The 26,847-nt window shown below is 34.2% G+C and overlaps 1 protein-coding gene across 5 annotated transcripts in view; it reads left to right on the forward strand.

Moving 5' to 3' along the window:
• R3HCC1L (R3H domain and coiled-coil containing 1 like) overlaps positions 1-26,847 on the forward strand; it is a 67,747-nt gene that overhangs the window by 14,899 nt on the left and 26,001 nt on the right. For 2 of the 5 annotated variants that reach the window (XM_016164192.2, XM_016164190.2), the window contains exons 2-3: positions 795-903; positions 1,506-1,719. The exons of 1 other annotated variant lie outside the window; for it this stretch is intronic. The gene's annotated coding sequence lies outside the window, so the exon portion shown is untranslated. The remainder of the gene's footprint in view (positions 1-794; positions 904-1,505; positions 1,720-26,847) is intronic. 2 more of the 5 variants (XM_016164191.2, XM_016164194.2) reach the window with 2 other exon arrangements.

The following is a 26,847-nucleotide window of genomic DNA, read 5'->3' on the forward strand; positions in this document are numbered from 1 at the left end:
TTTTTAATGTCTGTATTGTTTTCCATGATATAGATGTACTATAATTTATTTAATCTGGCCCATAAAGATGGACATTAAAGTTGTTTATAATGTTTCACCATTATAAATAAAGTATCCTTGTAGAAATACAGTTATTTCCTTATGATAAATTCTTTGAGATATATGTAAAAGATTAGAAATTTTTTAAAAATGCTTTTTATATTAATAAAATGTGTACCTCCACCAGTGATGTGTGAGCATATTCACTCTCCATTTACCAAAAGAGGACCTTATTGCTCTTTTTTTTTATCTTTGCCAGTTTGTTGGGCAAAAATATATATTTATTTTGTATTTCTTTGCTAACTGATGTGATTTATTTTTTCTTTGCTAACTAATAGGGTTTATTTTTTTTAATCATCCATCCAGCTATCTATTCAGCATACTTTTATTGAGCATCCACTCTGTGCCATCCTATAAGAACTATAGTATTGACTAGAAATTGAATATCTTTTTGTATTTTTATCATTTGTATTTTGTTCTTATCTTTTTTTCCGATGGCAGTTAATAAGTGTTTCTTTCCCCAAAAACTAGTTTTAAGAAGACTGAAAGTAAGAGGAGATGACATATCTTTATTCTGTTTTGTTGATGAGCTTCTTTAAAGTATTTTTTATGTGTGTGTTTTCATTGTACAATCTGTGATAAGTCACTATGTATTCATGAAATGAATTAATGAAAGTTAAGTTCATAGACAGGTGTCAAAGAAATGATAACTACATATTTTTATTAAAATAACTTTTTTTATTATTATTTTCCAGATGAGACTGCTGTGTCTATCAGAAGGGAACTTTTGTACCATTTGCCGTCATACTGAGTCTATGTGTATTCTAGTGTTTTAGTATTCAAAAAATAAATGTCACTTACTTGGTAAGTCAGTTAACTATATTTTATAGAAATATTGTTCATTTACTCTAAATATTTGTTTGCTTATATTTTGTTTCTTCACTGTCATTTTATTTTGTAACTGTCATGTAAAACAAGTTTGAAAGTGGCAATTCCTAAGAGACTAGCTGTTTTGAAAGTTTTCTTGCTTCTGTTCACTGTCTTTCTGAATTTTAGTTTTGTAAAGAAAAATAGGGCTGGTTAAATATTGGAGTTAGTTCTCAATTACTAGCTTTGCTTTCTTCAGTCTCTTTTCACTGTAAGAATTGAGAATTAATATCCTTCCTGTTAAGTTCTAGCTTCTTTATAGTTCATATATGGATCAGCAAAGATGCATGTTATTGTGAGGCTTAAAGAATAGATCATCAATTAAATCCTTAGTAAAGCATAATAAAGTAGAATGAATAATACTATCAAAGAACTCGGAAATGAAAAATAGGTATCTAGTGAACTGATTTCAGTTTTTAATATATTCTATAAGTATTTATTTTCAATTAAAATCTTTTTTCAAGATAACTCAGTAAATTTTTATGACTTGCTTTTTGTAAGAGGTTTTTCTAACCCACATCCTCTGATGATCTTTTCAGTCTATTTCAGCTTTTGACTTCATATGCAGCCAGAGGCAACTGGGAAACTGTTGTGTAGGGTGAAGGTTTAGTGGAAATGAAAGTCAGTCACAGCAACTGTCAGAAGATAATTGAACTCGTGTGCTGCTGAAGCATGTGCAAAAAGTTGGATGGAAATTAATGAATTGATACTGGTGATTTGCAGAATTTTCTTCTAAATGGTTTTGCACAGCAAGTAAGAAGTAATTGTTGATGTTAAGAACCAAACTTAAAATATACTCAAATAAAATCTAAAGACGAGGAGCTATAGTACAGAAAAAAGGTGAAAGAAGCTTCTCTTTTGATATATTTTTTTGGTAGTCTCTGCTTTTGTTAGTAGCATGAGAAAGCTGACTTTAGATGTCCTGAATGGTGAGTAGAAGCATGGTATTTCATTGTGCATGACTCTGAAATGACCCAGATCTCAGAGCAAACTAGAGTGAGTTTTAATCTTGGTTATTTAAAATCTCCTTGTACCCGTCTTATTAGGAGTATTATTTTTTTAAGAGGAAACTAATTTGCAACTGGCTATAAAGAGTGACATTGTGTCTTGGAAAATGCTGTACTAACGCACTGTACTGTCCCACAAGAGTACTTCTCAAGTCCCCAAACGCAGTGCTGACAATCTGTGACAGCCTGTGAATGGTTGGGCAGCAGTTGGGAAAAGATGGACGCAGAGTGAGGTGGTTGTAAGTTATAGAGGAGATGGGGGAAGGGGTGAAATGAGAGAAGAGCAGAGCAGCTCAGGTACTTGGGATAATTTGAATGGAAGCTGTTCATCTTAGTTCCAGTGCGTATGTGTTTTGGTGGGGTAGAAATAGTGTTTCACTTTTCTTTTTAAGATGTTATTGTTTCATTCTGTCATCATAACTCTAAGGTTAGGTGTTCTTTTGATGATAATGTGGATTGGGTAGATTTAAAAATTTTGGAGAGACTAGAAATATTACTTCGTGCCAGGAAATGAGACTATAGAAGTCAGGGTAATGGGGCTGGGACTTATCTTTTCAAGGCATTATTGTAGTGGTGGTAAGACCAGTTACCATACCTAGATCCAGAATGACTGGGCCTTTTATTTCAGACACATATATATTCTGTTACTTATTTACTGTGTGTGTGTGTGTGTGTGTGTGTGTGTGTGTACATATGCATACCACCAGCTGGTATTTATCTCAGAAACACTTGTCCAACAATAGCAATCTTCAAGGTAAAACATCAAGATAAGTGTTTCTGGATATTATATGGATCGTGGAGTAGAATATAATGTGGGACTGGTTTTGATTCAGTTCTATGATTATGAGAATGGTTACACAAAGTAAATGCATTTGATGGTTCACCTAGGTATAATGTCTAATTGTGAGTATGGGATTAGACTTGGGACACATTGTTTTGGAGCTCATCTCTCCTGTTGCCCCTGTTTCTGGTTGTTTTTTTTTTTTTTTTTTTTTTTTGGTTAGATATGTTACTGCTTGGTCATTGATACTATTGGATTAAATAAGTGTTAAGGGAGATGTCAGTGTTAAGATTTTTTGGTGTCTTATCACCTCTCTGCCAATGATTCATATTTTTAAAAGATGCCGGGGTACATGAAAGGGCAAATGGCGTAAGTAAGGGATGATATGGAGACCTAGAGGCACTGTAATAGTATCATTTCTTAGGAATTGTCTGTAGAGGCTAGACTCAGCTTTCCATTGCCTGGGATATCAAATGCCTAAACCTAGTGTTGAAGGCCCTCTAGGCTGAAAACAAACTTTCTGGCAGAACCTTCCACTGCTTCTTAACATTGACTCTAGCTAGACCAGTTTATATATCTGTCTCCAAAGTAACACTTTTTCACTTACTGCTGCTTCGTATTGTTTAGGCTGTTCCTTCTACTTGGAATGCCCTTCAATTCTCTGTCTTCTAAAGGCCTAGTTCCTTATGATGAGCTCATAAGGAAAACATCGTAAGGTATATCAGTGTCGAATCACTATGTTCTACACCTGCAACTAATATAGTATTGTATGTCAACTATACTTTAATTTAAAAAAAAAGACTGATTTCAGTTCCACCTACTTTATGACATCATCTTCGGCCGTTCTAGGCCCTTAGTGGTAGCTCTCTCTGGGTTTTTATCATTTACTGCTTTTCTCTTTATTTGGCAATTATTTACTACCTTAAAACAACTTAGAAATTTTTTTTCTTAACCTCCCAATTAGATAGAGACAACTTAAAGGGGAGGCTACATTATTCATGTTCAAACCATGTTATTACTTGTAGTCCTACTTTATAATGTCCACTGCCCCTAACATATCGCAGTACAGAAGGTGCACTTAATATTGTTTGACTGCAAGAAAATGCCATTACCTGTTGTTGTTAGCTTTTACCAGTTTTTAACATTTATCTTTATTTTTGCATCATAAGAATGATAGATTAGAATGCTGTTTCAGTACCCAAGCCATGTTTGTTCTGTTGATTTTTCTTTGAAAGCCATCTGTAGTACTCTGTACAGACGTCCTGATCCTTAAAAGGAACATTGCTCTGAAGATATTGTATTGTAAGGTAATTATTCGTTATTTTTGAAACTCTAATAAGTGAGCTTTTAATCTACATATAAGAGAAGCTCTTATTTATTATCTAATATTTTCTTTGCCTGCTTTAAAGTGAAACTTGCTTTAAAGTCTTTAGGTTTCTCAGTTTCTTACCAGCCACATTTGGCCTTCACACTTGGCTAGCATAGCTGCAAGGAGGGAGGAGATAGATACAGAGTTGAAACTATATCTCTAACATGCAGACTCCACCTTCTTTATAGTTATTCTCTTTTTTTTTGCTCTTGCACTTTCCATGTTCTTTGTTTTTAACCTATTTTCTGCTATGCTTTGTTTTACCTCATTTTTTAGAAGGCATGTGCCTTAGTCTACTAGAGGTTAAGTGCAGGGATTTTGAAATCCTAACTAACACTAAAGCTGTAACTTAAATTTCAGATCTCTCATCTGTAAAATTGAGATAATAATACCTTCCTCTTAGTATTTAGTTGAGATCAGATGAGTTTATGTATGTCAAGTTTGAACTCTTTTATTGTCACTGTAGGATATCTGTGTAACCCAGGGTTGATCCAAGAGAGGAACTAATTTCAAATAAGTCTAGAAACACAGAGCAACCTCTAGATGTATAGTGAAGGAAAGAAGTTTTAGGGAGCTTTTTCTTCTCTTCCTACCCCTCCCCCCAGGTATATACACAGAATAGGAAGTAGACTTTTCTACCTTTCTATTACATATTATATATTGCCGTTGTTCAGTTATATTAAAGCTTTGATTTGATTACCTTTTGAGGTGGTCTATTGTAGATGCAGACATTAAACTTGGTGAACCATGGGGTTACCATGTCAATGGAGTGTGAAAGAGACTGAGCTTTGGAGTGTTTCCCAGCCTATACAGCATGAAATCAGTTGGTGCTGATGCATGACGACCATAGCCAGTGAAGTATAAAATAAGTTGGGGACATGAATTGTGTTATGTTAGAAAAACCTTTTCATGCCATGGTTTATGTGTTTTGGGGTTCTCAAGATCCTACTGGAGTCATGTTTCTTGTCTTTCATTGTTTTGATTCTCAGATTTTTCATGAAATATTTCTTCTAGGTACATAAGCTATATTCTTTCTCCAACTGCATGAAGAGGCAAAGGCTATAATGTCCAAGGCAGACTATATTAAAATACTATATTACATTTTGCTTAAGATTACATCTGAAAAACTATCTGCAGTAGGTATTTAATGTACAAGTTTTTTTCTGTTTTTATATTCAGATTTGAAAGTGCACTCTAAATTCTGCTTTGAAGCTTCCTCCAGTCTAAGCACTGTGTTACTAATTTCATTGGTCATTGTTCCCATGTTCACATGTGCCTCTGGATAAAAGGAAGTATGTAGAGAAGGACAATGTTTTCAGATGGGGGAGTTAGTAGGAAGAAGTACAGAGATTATTCTTGTGGGGAATAGGAGAGAGAGAGTTCCTTTCCTGACACCTGGTGAGTTTCTTCACCATATGGCTTTGAGGGTGAGGCAAGGTGAATGAGGAAGTTTCAGAGACAATAGTGAATTGTTATGTCAGCACTTTTAATTCTAGAAGGTTATTGGGAATAAGCATACCATGAAAGCATTAAACTTCTTTCATTCTTATCCTAGTTGGTTTTCTTGTTTTACTGCAGCAGTCTTTGAACTCTCTTTGATTGTTTTGCGTTTATGCAGATTCTAAGCAAATTGTGAATATTTATGAAATTATTATTGTGAGAGATTATCCTATCGGGCAGTCTTGTGTAGTAGTTAAGTAGAGGGACTTTGAAATCCTAACCAGTACTTAGAAGCTGTGTGATCTTAAGTTATTTAAGCTTTAGATTTGTCATCTGTAAAATTAGGATAATAATCGTGACCTCCTAGTCATATAAGGGAATTAAATGAGATAATATATGTTAAACATTTAGCCCAGTCCCTGTCACATCGTAAGCAGCTATTAAATGGTAGCTTGTTATTTTCTTCTCTTTCTCTCCCTCTGTTATTGCTATTGGTACTATTCTACCACTAATTCACTTTTGCTTGTATGGCCTAAACTTTAATGAAACAGAAAACGTAATTAGACATGGTTCACAGCAGCAGATTTTGAAAAATATGTCATTGTTCTCTTAGGCATTGCTAAATAGATCTTTCTTAATCAAATTGAAACTCTATAAAAAGACTTTTTTTTTTTTAATGAAAGGAAAGCATCTTTGTGTTGGCTTAAGATAGCCTTGCAAATGAGTATAAAAACTCATTATTCTAAAATGTATTTGGCTAATGCAAATAAAACAGCCTTTCTATGAACTTATGGAGTATATAGAAATAAGAGTTCAGAGAATTGCCATTCCTTATTATTCACCTAACGCCAGCAAATTTTGGGGGGAAGTACTTCTTTTGGAATTCTTAGGAAAAATGTTTTAAAACTAGTTGTAGAGTTTTTGTCCAGTATATAAAGCACAGTTTTGTGGGAATGGGATGGAAAAGTCATCCTGATCACTTATACTAATGGAAATGAGAATTAGTGTGGACAGTATATTTAGTTTTGAAGTGCATTATATGGTTATTTTTGCAGCACAATTAACTTCCTGATTAAACTTTGCTTAGCTAGTATATCCTGGGCAAATAGTGGGTAGAAAACTGGTTAAAGCAGCTATGACGACGATAAAACTACTCATTTAGTTGATAAAAGATCAAGGTTCTGGTCTCAGTTCCCACTGAAATAGCTGTAAATCTTAGATAAATTCCTCAACCAAAGTGAGGAGGTTATATAACATGATTTTCAGAGGTCTTTTTCAGCTATAAGGTCATAAGATCAGATCTGTATGGAGGTAACTTGGCAGTCAGGAAGTGCAGCAATGATACATTTTAGCCACCAGAGGGTGAAGTCCCATCAGTCAACTTGTGTTCTGCATTTGACCAGAATGTGGCATCCTTAGAAATGAAGAGGACACATTGCACTTCTGTCCATTTAGTTTAAGTTATCAAGTCTCTTGCTTTTCTCATTCTGCTTATATTAAATATCTTTCTGCATTTTTCTTTTCAACCATCTAGATGGGATGGGGACAAATACATAAGAAGGGAAAAGGGAAGGGAAGAGGTTTCTAGTCAGGGATTCATCTACTTTTGTTCTCTGAGGTAGTGACTCTCAGATGGGCAACTTTTGAGGCAAGCATAGTAGTATGGGTGACAAAATTTACTTATTTGTGGCCACCTTCCTCCCTCAAAATACACAGGCACACACACAACTGGCACCCAACCTTCATTACCCGCTATGCCCTCTGAAATCCCAAGTATGAAAATGATATGTCTGAGAAATATAATAAAATGAGCACAGTGCTTGTAATTGAAATCTAGTTTCCAGTTTTGCTTTACTACTTAGTATCTATCTAATCACAGACATGACAATCTCAGATCCTCCGTTTCCTTGTTTGAAAAATTTAGTATGTTGACTTTTGACTTCAGTAATGTAATTTTAAGGTTCTGTAAAAATTCTTTTATGCTTATGTGAAGGGTGGCAGTGCTATTCTTGACACATTTTTAATTAAGTAGTGTCTTGTATAAATAGCACATGATTTCTTTTTTTGCTGAGAACAGGGCTCTATAGTTGTTGTTAAGGCATAAATATTAAAATATTAAAGTAAACTCATTACAGCAAGAAGAATGACATTTGTCACTCCACTGAGACATATTTCTGACTCTGCAAACTTAATACAAACAAATCCTCTTTGAGCATTAGGCTCAAGGGTGGCAGCAAGTCAGTCAAGAGAGGGAGGACTAGGAGCCAAGCCAAGCTGAATTGGTTTTAGTTGATAGTAAAGCATTTAGAGAAGTCATTTGGGGATATATGAGCTTAGATAAAAAGAGCATGTGGATTCTGGGAATCTATATCACAGAGCTGTAAGGTAGAGTCCATTTCTTCCAAACAAATGAGTGGAAATAACTTTGATACAGAGTCCGGTTATAGGAGTCCGAATTGCTGTCTGAGAGCACAGGATAACATGGAAATAACAAAGAGGGCATGGAGTCCAGATCGACAAGCTGAGACGAGTGTCTAAAAGGTGACAGAACAAATGGATGCAGAAGTGTGCTTGTGAAAACAGGCAAGGATTATGATTTGATATGTACACAAGAGAGTAGAAGCTAGCCAGGTAGAATAGATAGAAACAGCATTTTAGGATTATGTGCAAAAGACAGTCTGTCCCGGTTTTAATCACCTTCCTTGATGTTGATAGGTCCATTTGGTATATCCAAGGATTCACACATTTGATTATATCACGGACAAACTCATTGTGGTTTGTATGGTTCTAATAGATCATACTCTACTGGATACACATATTCACAGATCTGCTCTCTACTGTTGCAGAGTTCATTCACAGAACTGGCTAGTAAAAAATTTGGCAGGCAAACTAGCTTTTCAAGCGCTCCTAGGAATGGAGCCCAGCTGTTCCCTTTGGGCTTTGAGATGTTTGAATTCATTGGGTTAGCATCTAGAAAGAACGAAACTGTAACATTTTCAGCGTAGTTCATGACAGCAAAGCAGAGGTGTTAGAATTTCTGTTTTAGAAGTTTATACTGCAAGTAACTTAACCTGATTGTGTGTCTTAATATTACTGGCTTCTGACTGCTGAAATATGGCTTGGATCGATGGTGGTTTGGAGAAAGTAGAAAGAGGGCTATCCATCATTTAGAGGCTTCATAGAAGCTGCTTGATAATGCTGCTTTCACCACGCAGCCATCTGTCCATCTATCCATCAGTAGGATGAAATGAGATTTAGCAGAACAGGCAGCCGTGACTCTGAGACACTTTCTTACCAATGATTGCAGCCTGTCCTGTATCTGACCACAAAGCACAGCACTGGGGTTTGGCGGGATGTGGCAGCAAGAGCAGTCTCATTCCTGTCACTGCCACCCTAGAGGGTGTTCAATATGAGGCTGAAAAACAGCCTTATTTCCGATATAAAATTGACTAAACTTGGGTGATGATCAAACAGTAATTCTCTTTCAAGTCCATACCGATGGACAATTTTTTCGTTTGACTTAGAGAAGAAATAAAATTAAAATGTGATTTCATTTCCCTGGAATCCCACCACACAGTTTAGCCTTTAACCCATATACTGGCATAATGCTTTGTAAATTCTAATGAATCAGGGAGACCACCTTTTCCTTAATTGAAGATGCTGTGGGTGCTTCTGGCAATTCCCGGTTTGTCATGGTAATGAGAGATAAGACTAAATTAAATTCAAGGATAATTCAGTGATTTTATTTTATACAAAGTCTTCTTTTTCCTCTTAAATAGAAATTTTTACCTAGGTTGTTAGCAGAAATTGAATTTTCTTTCTCTTCTCTCTTTATTAGTGGTTCCAATATGAAATGAAAGAAAATGTAGACAGGAAAATTGGTAAAAGATTAGAAGCAAGAAACTGGATTACCCCTAAAATGGATAATCACGCTCTGAGTACTGAATGCTATCTTCATGGTTCCCCTGCTTTTTCAGGACACCGAGCCTTCTGAGAGCCTCTTGGTCAGTATAGCTCAGTGCTCATGTTGTTATCCTGGTACTTACCCTAGTCATGGGCAGCTTCTTTGATGTTTTCTTGCAGTGGTCACTTCAGACCTCAGCTCCTACTCTTTGTTCTGAAGTCTTGCTTTTTACTTTAGATTGGGGGAGGGGTCAAGGAAGCCTAATGTACCGGAGATGCCTCGGAAATGAGAGCCTTGGATGAATTCCTGGGCCTATTGATCCACCGGCAGTTTATGCATCCTGACATTCATAATCTCAGTAGGCTGCTGATGTTCCTGATTAATGGGCCTAGGGGCTGTCCATCCGTCACTTCACATTAATTACTGAAGAGGTGTTTTTCCAGTGATTTACCTGACAGCGGGCTGTGATAAATACCCCTAAGCAGAGTGGGCAGTGATTAATCACAGGGCCACACCCCTCCCCCACTTACCCTTCCCCCTAACCACAGGCCAGCATTGGGACCTGACCAGAGAGTGCCCCCTCCCTATAAGCTATCTATCTTCATAATTGCTTGTGGATGCATATTTATCAAGGCATGCGACCTGGCAGATAGCATTCTAGAATTTGTGCCAAAGATGATGAAAAATAAATCTTCTCAGTAGGAAGAATAAATAGTATATTTTTACGTAGGGCAGAGAAGAAGTTATAAGCTGCCTTTATGTTACGTTTAAGAAATCTGAGAGAAATATTGCCTACCTAGTATGCATGGACTCAACACTGTGATAGTTGCTCTGCAAGCTTTAAAGAGAGGAGAAAGCACAGTTTTTGTCGTTGTGATATTTGTAGTCTATTAAGGGGGAACAAATATGAACATTAGGGAACATATCAAGGCACTGATATAATCATAGGAGGATTGGGATAGAACGCCAGGATTCCATTTCTTACTCTGTGGCCTTATAAACTGAAATTTAGTTAAATATTTAAATATATCAGGCACTATATTCAGCTTCGGAAATATAAAGATGAAAGTGATACAGTGGCAGACCTCAGGGAACAAAAGTCTAGTAGTGCCCCTGGCTTAAGCTTCTCAAGGTATAAATAAGCTTATCCAGGAAGTTGTCTAAGTCCTTTAAGTGAATTTAAAATTAATTTAAAATTAAAAGTGATTCAGAATTAATTTTAAATCCCACATTAATTTTTTTTCTGAATACTTAGTGAATACCTGTTGTGTTCCTGGAGATATAAGAAGCATGTGAGAAACAGTGTCTGCCCTCAAGAAACTATATTATAGAGTATGAGATGACATTCATAAATGAAACATTTAAATAAGAATATGAGGTAGTATGTAATGACAAATGAATACCATAGATAATGAATGCACAAAAGGATGAAATCAGTGTGTCTTCAAATAGTTAAAGGAAAATGCTGGATTTGAGATAAGCCTTTTGAATGAATAGTGACTAGGGTTGTATAAACCGAGATAATTCAATGAGGATATTTCAGAAGTTGGAATGAACAGACCATGAGGCCATCTGGTGCAGTATAGAGGATTTGTGTCTGAGAGTGGTAGAAATAAGATTGGAATACCAGATTGTGGAGAACCTTGAATACCAGGTAAACTTAGTTTATATCTTGTAGACTCTGGTAGGTAAGTCAAAGTTTTTGAGCCAGGAATTATGAAAAAGTGTGTTTCAGAAAAAAAAATTATTGTACATTGATGTGCTTAATGTCATTTGGAATTGCCAGAGTATCTTTGACTATTCGCAGTCCCCTTTTTTGAGGTTGTTCGGAATAACACTATCTGGATTAAAAATACAGTTTTATATATGTCCCTGAGTGCCATGCAAAGAATTTTGTAGTTTGGTTATAAATGGAGTAGATAGATAATGGAGTTGAAAGTCAAAGTAGAGTTAGTTTTACAATCTCTTTACTCATGCAAAGTTGAATAAGTCATGGAAGTTTTAAGTAATGACTACAGAATTAAATTAGGAAAGACTATAACCTCAAGTTTTAAGAAAGAGATTAATCTTTAGTCTTACTAATATAACTTCACTAAGGCTGCACTAATTATTCACTGGCTTAAGGTGGGTATATTTTAAAGTCAAGGATCAGAAATTAAAGAGTGTTATCAGCTGTATTTTAGTAAGAATTTCTAGGAGATACAGATCGTTTTTCTTTTTCATTTAAAGAATGAAGATATACATTACATGTAGTATGAAAATTCACCTTTCTTAGAATACATTCTGTGAGTTTTAACAAAAGCATACAGTCATGTAACTTCCATACAATTAAGATAAAGAACAGTTCTGTCTATTCAAAAAATTCCTTTGTGCTGCTTTGTAGACAACCCCTTACCTGAACTTAATCTTCTGTCAACTACTGATATATTTTCTGTCCTTAAAGTTTGCCTTTTCCAGAATTTTATATAAGTGGAATTGTAGTTTTTAGTGATAAATGATGTTAGCATTTTTTTGGTGTGCTTATTTGTCATTTTTATATCTTCTTTGATGAAGTATTGCTCAAATTGTTGTTTGTTTTCAGATATCAAGTTTTGAGAGTTTCATTATGTATTCTGGATAAAAGTCCTTTATCAGTTATGTGATTTGCAAATATTTTCTCCAATTTGTGGTTTGTTTTTTCATTGTCTTAACAGTGTCTTTGAAGAGCAGAAGTTCTTAATATTGCTGAAGTCCAGTTTATTGATTTAAAAAATTAAAAAAAAATTTAAGGATAATGCTTTTGGTTTCATATTTAAGAAATCTTTGTCTAACCCAAAGTCACAAAGATTTTCACCTGTATTTTCTTCTAGCATTGTTACAGTTTTAGGTTTTCTGTATAGATCTGTGATTTATTTTGATTTATTTTTTGCATCTGATATGAGATATGGATAGAAGTTATCTTTCTGTTGTTACATATGAAATTTGGTTTTAGCATCATTAATTGTAAAGACTTTTTTTTTTTCCTGTTGAATTTCCTTGTACTTTTTTTGAAAATCAACTGATCATATATGTGTAAGTCAATTTCTGGACTCTTTTTTTTTTTTTTTCCATTTTATTAATCTATAAATCTGTACTTTCTCCAGTACCACACTGGCTTAATCACTGCACTTTACAGTAAGTTTGAAATCAGGTACTGAGTTCTCCAACTTTGCTCTTTTCGAAATTGTTTTTGCTATTGTGATTCCTTTGCCTCTATATCCATTTTAGAATCAGTTTGTTAATTTCTAATTGAAATCTAAAGATCACTTTGACGAGATCCATGGAGAAGATCCAATGAGTCGGTGAGAATTCTTATTTCTGTGGTTGTCAAGGGTTCTATATTCTCATGGTAGCCCACATTTGGCCTTTAGCAATTTCGAAAACACTTTGAGTTCTTACTGGTTTGTATTGGTGTCTGGCACTTACTATGGGTAAGGAAGTGCTCATGTTCCATCTCTCCTTTGAGGAGCCTGTCTTATTACCTTTAACTTTGGGTTACTTGTCCTGTGATCGATCTTCTCTGATGAGCTCAAGAAAATTTGTGATTTTTGCACCTTATCCATCTTTTGTTTTGTTTTAAGGGTGGGAATGGCATTATCCCGCTTTCTATGTAATAAGCAGAATCCAGAAGTCCCGCTTATTTATTTGAGAGTGTAATTTTGATATGGGATTTTTGTTGATAGAATACCATTTAAATCTGTTTCTTTTAGTTCCTATCCCCCCAATTTTTTTTTTTTTTTTGCTTTTTCATTCATTCATGCTACCAAAAAAAAAAAAATGTGTGTTATATGCACAGGCACTGTGGCAAGTGTTGGGGATATATTGATGAGCAAGAACACATAATCCCTTTTCTAATAAGCATTTAGCATAGTAAGGGAAGACTGTATAATTAAAGCAGTAATTATAATAAAATATAAGTGCTGTAATAGAAGCACCTATGGTAGAGGCACCTAATCTAGAATGATTAGCTAAGGCTCTCAGAGAAAGAGCTATGATGGAGACCTAAAGATTATGTAGAAATTAGTTAGGTGAAGATGGTTAAGAGGCCTCAGGGGACTAGACTAGTAAGAAGGAAGAGACTGTGTAGAGGCTAAGATGAAAAAAACCCCACAGAACAAACAACATGGAGAGTTCAAGAATCTGAAAGAAGATCAATGTGGCTGTATAGTATATAAGGACAGAAGTGACAAAAAGCTAAGAGAAATTGATTGGAGCCAGGTTAGGAAGAGTCTTGTAAGCCATGTTTAAAAAGTTGATTTTATCATAAGAATGATGGGAAGTCATTGAAAGGTTTTAGAGAAGGGGTATGTCCGACCAGCTAATTGTTCTAAAAGGGTCGTTCTGGAAGCAAGATGAAGATGAATGGAAAAGAAGGAAAGCAGACCAGTTAGATTGGTTTTTATAATAATCTAAGCATTTCTGTGTGTTGGTTTAACCTGGAGTATCGTTAGGGATAGGGAAAACTAGACAGTTTAAAGAGATATTCAGGTTTAAAGATCAGTGGAACTTGTCAATTGAGTGAATATGGAGAGTGAGGGAGAGGGAAGATTTGAAGTGTATCCAGTAAAATAAAAGTCTTGGTATGCTTCTGCAGAACCTTCAGGTTTTCTTTCTTCCTTGAGAGAGAGAGAAGAAAACATCCTTGGTTTACTTTAATAAATACCACCATTCATGGCCCATGATTCAAAATTCATTGAGATTTTGAGTGGAAGTAAGAGAGGAAAAGGAAACAATATCTAATATGTAAATCATGGCAAATAAAGTTTTCTTACCTGATCATTTTTTGTGTATTGAAAAAAACAAGACAGTTTTATTCCTTCTGTGTTGATGTTTAGCCTTTTGGCATATAAACAAATAGAATCTGCAAACCAGCTTCCCTGCTCTAATAGAATACAGTTGATCTTCTCAAAGAGCTGTTCCGTGCAGAGAGAAACTTATTTAATCACATAATTTTCTTGTTTCCAGATTTTTTTAAATCAATATTTGGTGTGGTGGATATTATAAAAAATTTTGGACTTGCATTAGAGAGTTAAAGTCCTTTAAGACTCCAGAGTTCCCTAAGGTAGTAACCACCATTACTAATAGCTGTGATAGGTTTCATACAGAATGCAGTGGTGGGTGCCAATAGAATTTTCATGGTATTGGAGGGGCAAAGCCTAATTTTCAGAAAAGAGAAAGTTAGTGATAAATAGCCCTCATATGATTCAAGATTTCAGTGGTTAAGGTAGGAAGTTATGTATGGAGTTCATGAAGGTAAACAGTTTTCCTTTATTTTACTTATATGTCTCAAAATGATGAAGTTAATAAATATGGTATGTTGTCACAATGTTAAAGTTAGGCAGTTGTGTTTTAGAAAATTTAGAGTTGTTTTGTGGAGGATGCAGACTTGTAAACAGTGAAAAGCTGGAAGATCAGGCAAATCTGGGTTTCAGTTCTGGCTCCTACACTTATTAGCTAGATTTGTGACCTTAAATCTTAGTTACCTTATCTTTAAAACGGTAATTATGTACACCTCAAGGACTTGGTATGATTGTTAAATGAGATAGTCTATATGAGCACTTAGCATAGTGCTTCTTCATTCATTGACTTTTTTAGGGCTATACAAAATTGAATTATATTGCAATGTGTAATTATTTAAATTTAACATGTTACAAGGTCTTTATAATCTCAAATTCATAGTCTCAGTGCTTTTCAGCATTTCCTTTAATTAGAACATTTCTGTATATTAGCAATCTATAAAAATGGATAATACTTGAAAAATATAGAGCCTTATTTCTTTGATGTTTGCAGGACATTTTGATTTTCAAGAATGAACCAAGTATGGGGGACAAGCCTTTAATCTTGCTGGTTTAATTTTGCTCTCACCACTAATTTGCATATAAGGCTTCTTTCATAAATAGCTATGTGTCATGTGTCACATAAACAAGTAAAAAAGAGTGTTACTAAAAAAATAGCTAATGAATTGAATAAAAAAACATGATAAAGAATTCTTAACTTTCATCAAGAATGCACATACCTTTCACCTATTCACAGTCTCCAGTTAAGGAGAAACATCTGGATTAATATTGCTTTGTGTTAAGAACATTTGTTTTATACTCTTGTTTACCATTCTTTTATTGAATGCCATCCATGTGCCAGGAATGGTGCTGGGCATTGATATAACAATGATAAAGCATTTCTTGCTTTCAAGGTGGTCAAGGTTACTTGAGTTGGGTAGGTTAATATTTCGGTATGGCAGCAAGGAGCAGAAAATATCTACCTCACATTTACTCAAGCAATAGTTATTGAAATCCACAACATGCAGTAGGTATTCAGAGATCATAGAGGGCTGCATCTCAGAAGGAACAATTATAAACCATCTTTGGCAAGTAGATCGTCAAATGGCAGTGGAGAGTCTTGGGTTTAGATTCTCTGTAGGACAGGCACAGTGTAATTGTAGACAAGGCTAGATTTCTAAAAACTTACTGATCAGCTTTGTTGACCCACAAGTATTCCTCTGGCTTTTCACTTCATGACTTACTTACGTCTTTTGGAGCAGCTTTTGAAGATGTGAAAGGAAATAGTTAGGGCTTCTGACTAGACATAACTAATTGATGCAATTATTCCTGTTTTTCTTTCCCAGAGGATTGTCAAAGATATTAAAATGGAGGGCACTACACATACTGGTCTGTTCACATTGCTATAAAGTAGTATAGCGTATTGCTATAAGGCAGGAGCACAAACACTGGAGTCTGATTATCTAGATTAGACTCAGCCATATTCTAGTTCATTGGCCTTTGGCATTTTAGTTATTATCCCTGTGCCTCAGTTTTTTCATCTGTAAAATTCAAGCCACACAAAAAAATATCACTTAATGAGGTTGTTGGGAGGCTCAAATGAGGGTGTTACTATTGAGTGTCACCAAGTAAGCAAATAACATCTGGCAAGGGACTAAAATAGGTATCACAAAGTTCATATATTAAAGTTTATACATTTCACTCAAATAAAAAGCATCTCAGATCCTTAGAAGGCTTTTTATTTTGTATATAATTTGAACACACTGAAATTAAACAATATTCATTAGACTGAGAGAAATAAAATACTTAGAGTGGCAAGAAGTAACAGGTGGTGAAGAGACAAACAATAAAAAGCAGATACTCTGCTGAAAAGTAGTAATTTGGAGGTCATAATATGATTGTGTTGTGTGGGTGAAAGCAGCCTTTCACAATGAATAAGGCCTTGACACGTCACTTTATACATGACCAATTTAGCAGTTTGAATAGAGCTGTTTGCCTCCTCATTCTGCTTCACATTAATGAATGTTTCCCACATACCTTTGAATAAGGTCTACATAAAGTCCTCTAAATGTTTATCTGCTTTATAACCTTTTTTTTCCTCTTTAGTCCAGGTGTGTTAAAGAGTTCTAGAGTAATCGCTTCAATTTTAGGCACTAATGTCACAAATTATTTTCTTTATTCTGTTAATTTAAATTACAACATATATTTTATAAACCTGGTTTGACTAGAACAGTAAAGCTGCAGGTAGATGTAGGAATTATTCGGCATTTTCAAGTGCGAAATGTATTAACTAGTTCAAGTTCATTTATGGAAGGATGCATTAAAAAAAACTATGGGAGAATCAGTTGTGGTTCATTATTAGGTTTTATAGTTTTTAAAATATGAAGCTATTTTTCTGCTGTCCAACTATAATTTTTCATGTTATATTATACATAAGTGCCTCTGTGTTGTGTTCGGATCAAGTATATTTTAAAGTGAAGCTCTTTCATAGAAGGACATTTTTTGGTTTGCTATTTGCAGAAATGTGCTTGATATTGGGAATAAAGGATCTTGAAACTGTGGAAAGATTAGATATATTATAATATTACTTTGATAAAGACTCTTGATCGGGTGGTATAATATTTCTATTTTTTACTCATCTTTTACTTTCCCTTTTATCTTGTTCTACAACCAAAATTCCAAATCATTTAAAATAGAGAATATTTTCTATTCCTGCTATGAAAGTTGCTGATATTGAATGTACTATTTAGTATAGTGTTTTTCAAACAGCCAATCAAGTAAAACAACTTAGTAAATTGATGTTAAATTATAATTAAAATTTTTTTAAATTAAAATGAAATAGATTAAAAAAGAGCAGTGCAAATAGTTAAATATTTTATGGAACTATTTTTAGCTACTTATGTGTATAGATCTGTATGTACTGTGTCATAATGTGAAACGTTTTGAAACTGGAGTGCAAAAAAGTTTGAGAAAATCTGGCTTAGAAAGTTTTCCTATATAGGATTCTGTGCTCATAGCAGAATAAGTCTTATTCACAGTAGACACATACACGCAAAATGTAAATAGTGATTATCTCTTTGAAGTGAAAATACAAATTTAATAAAAAGGTTTATTGTATAAAGCTTTTGTATTAAGGAAAATACAAAAATTTTACTTATTTTTGGTTAGCTTTACACTTTATTACATTGTTTTCTTAAAAGTAGACTTCCTGTCTATTATAGACCTTTGAGCCATCTATTATTTTTTAAAAAGGTAACCTGTTTAGAAAAATCCTTTTTGTTCTTCTATGCAACGCTCATAGTGACCAAGGAAAAGAACTTTGTTATTTAGTTTTGTCATCAGAACACTGAGTACTTTATAAAAGTTTGTAAGTGAATTTAGCTGCTACCTTTGCAAGGTCACCCAGTACTCCAAAGATACCTACCGGCTATTGCTAAAGAAGCAGAATTTGTGTTGCTTAGACTGATTAAATAAAAATGACCGAAGAACTGATTTTGTACAGGCTCTAATGAATTCCAAACCTACCTAAGGCAAAAATAACTTTTAAGAAAGACGTTGAATATGTGAGCTTGATTTATGTGTAAATCCTGAGGCTCAAGGTGCTGTAACTGTCCTGAGGTGAATAATTGAGCAATTCAGAATATCATATTCTGCTTAATACTCCCCTTGCATTTCTTATAAAGATATGACAAAGCAGGAATTGATAGAAATTTTACTTATAGTTGCTAATTTTTGTTCTGGTATTTGAAAACTATTGTAAATATGCCTTTTAATAAATAGTTAACCTTCCCATCCTCCGTTCGCATCATCAGTTTCTCTCTTCCTATTTGTATCATTCTTTCTTACCTCATACTTGCTCCCTAACCCATTCCAGTGAGGTATTTATTTCTCAACCCCACTGAAACCAGTCCAATGTCACCAAAAACCTCTGTCCTGCCAAATCTATAAAATGCTCATGCCTTCCTACTTGACTTTTCAGCTTTTAATGCAAATGATTACTCTCTTTTAAAAACATTTTTTTCACTCGGCTTCTGGGATGCTACATCTGTTTTCTTTTTTAGTCTCTTTTGCCAGCCACATCTCCTCTTTGTGACCTTTAAGGGTCTTAGTTTCCCCATGGCTCAATCCTCTTGGCCTTCTATTTTTGTCACTTTCCAGGTGTTCTTATTCTGTTCTTTGGCTTCATTTTTTTTTTTTTATGGTGATGACCCCCCAATTTTTATCTCCAATTTTTGCACCTTCCATTGAGCTTCCAACTTACATATCCAGTTGCTTCCTTAACAACTGTACAGGCTATTCAGTAGGCATTTCAAATTTAAAAGGTCCAAATCAGAACTTTTGATTCCTTGTTTCTTGTTTTATTTCCCAGTCTTCCCTATCTTAGTAAATGTGATTGTTGTCACGTGCTTGATCAGATCAGAACTCTCAAAGTGACTCATCTCTTCTCTTCACATCCAATTAGTCCACCAAGGTTTGTTAGCTTTGCTTTCAAAATATATTATTAATCTAACCACTTGTGCTCTAGGTATGCTGCATGTTCATTAGTTTTTAGATTTCCTTACAGATTTTCCTCCTTCTACTCTTACCCTTTATAGTCAGTTCCTCACATTTTTGCGAGGAAGATCTTCATTAAAGGTAATTCAGATCATGTCATTCTCTTGTTGAAACCTTCCAGTAATTTCCCAACACATTCAAAATCAAAGCTCTTGCCTTAGCCTGCAAGCCCATACTTGTTCTGGCCCTTAGCTATCTTACTGACTTCTGGGGCCTTTCTTACTCTGCTTTTACTACATCTATTTTCTGATTATTTTCTTGAACATTTTAGACTTGTCCTTCCTTAGAACTTTTGCACTTGTTCTTATTTTTCTCCTGGAATTCTCTTTTCCCCAGATAATTTGTGCGTCTCACTGACTCAATTCAAGTATTAGCTCAGGTATTAACTCCTCATTGTGTTCTTCCCCACTTTAGCATATGATCTTCCTTTCTAAAATGGCCATATACCCCCATCACTGTACATCTCTGTTCCTGCTTCATTTTACTCCTTTGAATTTATCACTATCATGGTTTTGTAGGTATTGCTTTCCTCTCTGATGATTCTCAAAATACTCTGTTATGTATTGATGTTCTCAAGTGTCTACTGTGTGTTAAAGTGAATGTTTAGTATGGTTTTAGGACAACATTATGCTACTTGAATTTGAGTATTTTCGCTGAGTCTTTTACTAGTTTTATTCATTCAGGGCAATAGCTTCAGATTCATCTTCCACATCACCAGTTTTCTCTTCATTTTTGCCTTTTTTTTTTTTTTTGTCTCTGTTATTGCCATGTAAGCTCTTTAAGGCCATACTGTTTCGTTCATTGCTGTGTTCCCAGTGGCTAGATGGGACTTGCCATGTAATAGTTGTTCAGTAAATGTTTATGGAATGAGTGAATAAATGAATGAGGCCTCAAATTTTAACTGGAGGTTGGAGAGCATCACCTAGCGAGATATCTCACTTGCCATGATTTAACAGATATTTATTTAGTGCCTAGTGCAGTGTTATGGCATTGTAGATAGACAAAAAATAACCCTATACCGAAGAACTTACTATTTAGAAGCAAGCTGGACATGCAGACACATAACTGCAAAGTGATATAATTGCTTTAATGAAGATATATGTAAGGGTATAGGAGGATGAAGTTATAGAGGAGGTAACCTCTAATGTGAGAATTGAAGGACAGGTAGAAACTGTCAGGCAGGCATCTGAGAAAATAGTATGCCTTATACCATAGAGATGTAAGAAGGCAGGTGGGCATGTTTCTAGTACTACCAGGAGCTGGAATTGATAGAATATACAATCTGAAACTAGGAGTGGCTGGAGATGAGACTGGACATATAGGCAGTTCTAGGGATGGCAGTGGAGTTAAGATCATGTAGGATCAAATATGCTATTTAAGATACTTTAAAGTTGGGATATGATGAAGAGCCACTGAAGAATTTTGAACAAGGAAATGACCAAATCTGATTTGCACATTAGAAAATAACTGGAAGCAGTATAGTAGAATGAAGAGAGCTTGGCAATTGATTGAAATGTCAGGGATAATGACTTCTAGGTTTCTGGCTTGAACAACTGGGTTGTCAATGATACCATTCACCAAACTGACAACTGAGTTGTCAATGATACCATTCACCAAACTGAAATTGAGAGAACAGTGACTCTTTCTGAAGGAATGGCTAGAATTTAAAAATATATAATCATCTTAGTGCTCAGAAATCTATTGGTTTATTTGTGCTACTTAATATAGTTTAGATACTACATTTAATTGTAAACATACTAAGTTTACTTTAAAGGTATTTTTATTCCTTTACATATATGCTGCTGAACTGCTGAAGGATGTTAGCATCTCTTAGTTCTGCCACTTTGTATATAAATAGACGAATGAGAGTAAGAATGATTTTGATAGTATAGTAAAACAAAGGAAGCTGTTTTATTAGAATGCAAAGAAATGATTCTTAATCTAGGGCCCTCCACAGTTTTAAATGTATATAAAAAGCCCTCATTTTCAGGGGAAAAAAAGTTAAGTTAGAAGAAATGGTCCTAAATTTGTTGAGGATAACTTGTATCACATAGGAATGTTGTCCAATCAGTCTTATTTTTGATTTATGAAACATAAGTAAACTTCTTTTGGTTCTTATTTTTTTGAGATCATTATGAACATTTGGAACATTAAAGTATGCAGATAAGCTTATCTATACATTCATGTATTAGTTGATTTCTTGGTTTGGTATATATTTATATACCCTTGTTGCTGAAAGTGGAAAAATCAAAAACAGGCAAGGCAGAAGAGGAAGCACAGACTGTGTTTGTTCTTGTGACATTAAGGATATGACAAGATCTTAGACCAGTGCTATCCCATTAGAAATATAACACAGACCACAAATGTGGGCCACATAAGTAATTTTAAATTCTCAGGTAGCCATATTTAAAAATACAAAAATAAACATGAAATTAATTTTAATGTATTTGATTTAACCCAATATATCACAAATAGTATTGTTTCAAGATACAATTAATACAAAAATAGAGACATTTTACTTTTTTGGTGGGGAAAGTATACCAAGCCTTTGAAATCAGGGGTATTTTACATGCATAGAACATTTCTATTTAGACTAGACACTTTCCAAGTGCTCAGTAGCTACATCTGGCTAGTGGCTACTGTATTGAACAAAGTAGTTCTAGATCATTCTTGGACCAAAAAGTAGAGATTCCTTCAGCATTCTGCAACCCTTGAAGGTATCTTTCCAACATCAGGTAATATGTGTGCTGTTTTGTTTTATTATCCCATCAGATATATATTGACGAGGTTACTCGTCATCATTTTCCTACTTAAGTAATTTTATCTAGTAAAGATCTGTTTATCAGTTTTCATTGCCTTCGCTTTCTCCTATGCCAGTTTATAATAATGGCTTCTTATTACTAAAACAGTAGATCTTTAAATTTTAGTGATTTTGGTTTTAATTACAAAAATACTATATTTATGTTAACCAATTTTAATAAGACTGAGTAACATGTATAAAAAGGTAGTAATCTTTTATTTTTTTCCTCCTCTCATATTCTACTCTCCCAGATCTAACCACTTGTTAACAGTTTGAAAATAACCTTTCTCCCTTTACGAATTTACATTTATGAAAAATTTTTGTTAAGTGAGAAAATTGGTACTTCAAAAATACCTTTTAGAGTAGACTTATTTAAAATGGAGACTAAAGTTTCATAGTTATTGAAAAAAAAGACTTGTTGTGGGACAGTTTTCTGAAATGAAAACATTTATTTTAACACATAGTTAATGAAATTTAGGTTGTTATTACAGTTGTGCTAATTATCAGGATTAATAAAGTGATAAACTTTCGTGGTATAATTTTTCCACTAAAATTGTGTGAGTGATAGCATCCTTCACTTTGATTTTCTTAGGATTTATCATATAAACTAGGCTAGGGCATCAGTTTTAACAAAACTATTGAGAACTTTAGCAGTTTCTCAAGAGATTTTTCATTATCCTTTGACATTTTTCTTGTTTCCTATTCTGTCATTATCCTTGTGGGGTTTTCCCCTCTTCGGTTATTTACTGGTTTGATTCTGCCAGATCTTTATTCCCCAAGGGTTTTGTTGTGAGATGAGCACTTCCTTCAATGTCATTATCAACTTCATAAAATCCTGCTATTTTCAAGTTCTGTGTTTTCACTTTACAATTAGGCTATATCGTGTTTATTTTGTATTATTGGATGTTTGTAGCATTAGACTGTTAGAGATTGATGGGCAAAACCAGGATACATAGTTGAAGTACATGTTAGTGTCAAGTAGAAGTGGATTCTATAGGTAATCAAGGCACGTTTTGAATATTATTGTTATTATAATGGTTTTTAATTCCCTGTGTGAAACTTGGAACTTCATGAACTCAATTGCCTATTTAAATAATAGCTATCTTGTATTGAGATTTTTACCATGACTAGCAAATTTGTATACATGCATTATTTAATCTATTCAGTGTGCCTATAAAATAAATCTGTTATAATGTTCATTTTATGCTTTGAGTAAACTAAGGCTCAGAATGGTAATTTTTGCCATTGAATAAAATAATTTGTCTGAGAGGTTAGGGCTAGTCAAGTATGGAGCTGGGGTCCAACCCAGGAACCACAGTTGATACTTGACTGCACACTCATATACATGCACACGTTCTTTCGTGCAAAAAAAAAAAAAATGGATTGGATCATAATTTTCTTTTTTAATTTAGCATTACAGTTATTAATCTACTGTATGGATAGGCCATAATTTTAATAAATTATTCCCGTTTAGATTGTTTACAGTTTTTGTTTATTTTTAATTTTACTAATGTTTCTATTTCCAGTAATTAAGAGGCTTGTGAAATAGGAGTGGAGGCATTGGGCTTGGAAGAAATGAGTTGGAAACTGCATTCACTTCCTAAAGCCTTAAATCTCAACGCACTGTAGCCTCACTTAAAGAGTAGACTGGAAAAGAAAATTACTCAGTTTCAGAAAGAAAATAAGGAAGCTCGTGTGTTTTCACCTGGGTCCTGAGCAAAGGGGAAAAGTTTTCTGAGATTTTGTAGCTATAGTTTTACTCTCTTCTGGGTTTGAGTTTCATATTTATACTTACTGCACAGTCCAGAAAACCTCAAACTTAAAAATTAATGCAGAACCACTCCATAGAGGAATACTTGTAGTCTGGCTCTATGAAATTCCCACAGATAAAGCCCCATTGATGTTGAGCTCACTACCCAAAGTTAAATTTAAAAAAATTGACAATGCCTTAAGTACAAGTCAGAGACACAAGAGAGAACAGAATTAAATTCTCAAGAACTTCAGCAAGTAGAACTATTAAATAATAAATATTTAATATTAATTATAATAAATTTAAATTATAAAACTAAAAAGTAAATGCCATAATTATAACATATGAAATAATAAAATAAACATATTAAAAATGATTAAAGGTAAAAGAAAACAAATATAAGGACAACAACAAAACTATTAAAGACCAAAGAGATGAGGGGCAGGGCAGGGGATAGATAGCACTTCTATACTAAAACCTTAGTCATTAAAATTTAAAAACTACTTGACTAGGATAAAATGCAGAATAGGCAAAAATGAAGGGAGAACTGGTGATGTGGAAGATGAATCTCAAGCTATTGCCTTGAATGAATAAAACTGGTAAAAGACTCAACTAAAATACTCAAATTCAAGAAGTGTAATGTCCTAAAAGAAAAACAATACTGAACATGCACTTTAATGCACAGTAGACACTTGAGAACATCAATACATAACAGAATATTTTGAGAATCATCAGAGGAAAGAGACACCTACAAAACCATGATAGACTGACACCAGATTTTTTAAAAAATAGAAATAAATGTCCATTAAAGGATGGGAGCAATGTAAAGATATTTTTAGACAAAAACTAAGCGTACGTATGGAAAGGATTATGAAATGAAATTATTGTACAGTTATCTAGGAGTCAGGTACAAATAGTTACTAACTTTAGATAGACAAACACGTTAAAATGATAAGAAAATACTGCGATAAACTTTTATATCAATAATTTGAAAACTTAGGTCAAAAGACAAATTTTCTAGAGAGATTTGTGAAACTGACTCAAGAAGAAAGAAAATTCCATAGATGTAACATTAAAGAAAATAATTTAAAACATCTTCACCAAAAATTACCATTCCTCGACAGAGCTACAGATGAGTTCTACCAAATATTTAAGGAGAAGTAAGCCCAGCTTATACATAAATATTTAACTTACATAATGTCTTATAGTAACCTCAGTGCAATCATGTAATTTCCAGTAGTAGGAAGGAAAATTGTAGACTGATATTGCATAAATATACACGTAAAATCCTAAGTAAAGTCTTGACCTGATCCTGGATATTCTATAATTTTGCATTGATTCGAAGTGCCACATTTATTATAACATGAATTCCAATATAGATGTGGCCCCCCCCTTTTTATTGGAGGGGTGGGTGTATATGTGTGCCTCATCTGTCATCTTGAACTGAAAATCTAACTGTTGAACCTGCATTCAGGATATTTGCATTGGCACTTTAATATGCTTTACATAAAAGTCTTTCTATTGCATAGTTTTGCAAGTCATTTGGGATGTCAGGGTGAGCACTCAATATATACATCATTTGAGACATTTCATTCTAAAAAATATTCCATAGTTCAAACATGTTAAAAAATAGGAAATAAATATATTGTCTAAATATTTCTCACCAAAAAATATTTTCCTCTGATTCCCTCACATTTACGTTTATTAACATATATTAATTGACTGTGCCTTGCCTCCTTCCCAGAGTGTTTGAGATGGTTTTAAAAAGGAACAGAGGAATAAGTATTACCAGACATTTGGGATGGATTAATTATTGTGTTTGAACACTAATCTTGATTCTTTGTTTTCTGGAAAAGAGCAAAAAAGGGACGGACATGTTATGCTGTCTATTAAAGGGTCCATATAACTTTGAGAGACACGCTTTTTCCCTTTTTATAAATGGAACATTGGATAGATGATAGTTACTTTCAACTTCAATTTGCAAAAGTTAGAGGATGTTCTTTAGATATATCGACCAACTGAAAACTAAGATTTTAACATCTTAGTCTTAATTTGGGGAATTTTCGCTTCTGTGGTGAGTTTTCAGATATGTAATTTACTTTTACTTTCAGAACAATGCCATGGATTGATTGGTAAATGTGAACGAACTTGCAGAGTTTGAAAATCATCATTTTGCAGCCATCAGAATGAAGATTGGATCAGATTAGAATCATTAGTGGGTATAAAATCTGGGGGGATGTTTTGATGAGGAGCAGGATATTTGCATGCATTTGAAGTGTAACTCCACAAACTGCTTATTAGTTTCAAGGGAGAAAATACACAATTACTATATAGTAGAGAAATTGGACAATACCTTGACTAGGTGGTCAAAGTTAAGATCACCATTGGAGGACAGATAGATATCATGTGCATGCTTACAGATGTGATGTCCTGAGAAGGACACGTGACTGACCACCTGTGTACTATTTGGTTGATAATATATAACCTCGATCTAATCATTAGGAAATGTCATACAAATCTTAAATGAGGGATGTTCAATTAAAAAAGTGGGAGAGAGTAGCTAGTCTTTTAAAATGTCAGTGTCATAAAAGATGTGAAAGGCTGCAGAAACTTTCTAGAATGTAGGCGGCCAAAGAGACATGATAACTAAATGTATTACCTGATTCTAAACTGGATTCAGGCTTGGAGAAGGAAATAAAGGACATTGCTGGGTTATTGCTGGGTTAACTGACAAAATTAGAATACGCATGTTAGATTTGATAAAAGTATTAATGTTAAATTTGCTGACATTGATAACTCTTGTAATCATGTAAGACAGTGGTCCCCAACCTTTTTGGCAGCAGATACTGGTACTCCTGTGAGAATTTAGTGCCTGATTCTCAAGGAGAATTTTGAAACTATGGACACAATTGGACAAGTGGTCATGTATGATGTCAGGGGTCAGAAATATAGTTAGAAAAAATGATTTGGCCTACAGTATTT

Source organism: Rousettus aegyptiacus, unplaced genomic scaffold (assembly GCF_014176215.1).
Source record: "Rousettus aegyptiacus isolate mRouAeg1 unplaced genomic scaffold, mRouAeg1.p scaffold_m13_p_6, whole genome shotgun sequence".
NCBI lineage: Eukaryota > Metazoa > Chordata > Mammalia > Chiroptera > Pteropodidae > Rousettus > Rousettus aegyptiacus.